Source organism: Triticum dicoccoides, chromosome 4B (genome assembly GCF_002162155.2).
Source record: "Triticum dicoccoides isolate Atlit2015 ecotype Zavitan chromosome 4B, WEW_v2.0, whole genome shotgun sequence".
NCBI classification, from domain to species: Eukaryota; Viridiplantae; Streptophyta; class Magnoliopsida; order Poales; family Poaceae; genus Triticum; species Triticum dicoccoides.
In genome coordinates, this window is record NC_041387.1 from 369,663,712 (window position 1) to 369,665,065 (window position 1,354).

Genomic DNA, 1,354 nt, shown 5'->3' on the forward strand with positions numbered 1-1,354 from the left:
AGACTGGCTTGGATAAAGGATGAACAGATCTAACTTTTTTATGGCTTTTTCATGGACTGTAGGTATGAATGACAGATGCGATCTAAACTATGAAAAACTGTAAAATCTCACCGAGCAACCTGAAAACTGATACCACTTGATAGAGGCGGGGTGTCCCGATCTTTCGATGAGATGATAACTATCGATTTGGTGGAGACGACTTTGACGATCCGACTACAAACGTGCACGACGTTGCGCCTTAGCAATCGCTAAACCAATCTCCTGAGGTTACTGACGATGCCGGAAGCACGGTCAGCCTGACCACGAAGGTCTATTCCTGCAAGCAATCGAAGAACGAGCAAGAATATGATAAAGCAATCTGAATATTGCAAATATATATGAGGTATTGATAATGGTGGGGATCCGTAAGCGGTCTTGGTTTGGTCGTTGGACACAAACGAAGTACACGAAGTTGCAATGGCTAACTTTTAACTAAACAAATCCCACGGAAAAGCTACTAGATGGATCTACTTATATAGGAGCAAGGGGTGGCGGCCAAGGAGGTGGGAGGACGTCCCAAGGCAGCCTAAAACTAAATCTAGGTCGTACAAGGCCAATGGGCCCAAGTGGAGGTGATGTAACACCTTTGGACTTGTAGTTTGACTCGGATTCTGCTGCAGCATCAGATTGTTTCGTCCACAACTCAACGCTCCGGACGAATTTGAAGGTGATTCCAATTGGGTTGGAAAGTGCACAAAATCTAGTTTCCAACAAAAAAAAATCACCCAATTCGGAGTTCGTATGAAAAACTTGTGTGCGTTTTGAGTCAGGTGTGTCTGTGCAGTCCGAATCTGAATCCAAAACGTGAGAGACTTGGACTCTATCTTCTCTTGGGCCAAAAGTGACGTGAGAGAACTTTTTGGACAGCAAATAAACATCTCTTTCTTCCTTATCTTCATATGTGGATTGTACAAATGTCCCATACACCTGCAATTAGACAAAACACAAAAGTGTGTGAAGTATTTTTGTTCTGGATAACATAAATAGATTATTGAATAGTTTGCACTAGAAATCACCTGACAAATATGCATATATGCAATATTTTTGGTCATATCCAAGATAGTCATGTCCTCATCACCCGGATCCCGACCACCGCCGCCCCGTCGCTCGTCCTCACCCCCTCCTCGCCGGACGCCGTGGACGCGGCCGTCCCGCCGCTGCCGAACGCCTCCTTCGTCCTCCTCCTCGCCGGTCTTCCCCGACCGCCCCCGAGCCCACTGCCCCGTTGCCCTACTCCCCCCCCTCCCGTGAGCTTTCCCCCCTTCGCCCTCCTCTCCCCCTAGGTCGCCTCGGCCGTCGCTGCTCGACGCGCTCC

At 48.1% G+C, this 1,354-nt stretch overlaps 1 long non-coding RNA gene across 5 annotated transcripts in view; it reads right to left on the bottom strand.

Moving 5' to 3' along the window:
* Nucleotides 1-1,354, bottom strand: part of LOC119296186 — a 19,538-nt gene that overhangs the window by 3,070 nt on the left and 15,114 nt on the right. The window lies entirely within an intron of this gene.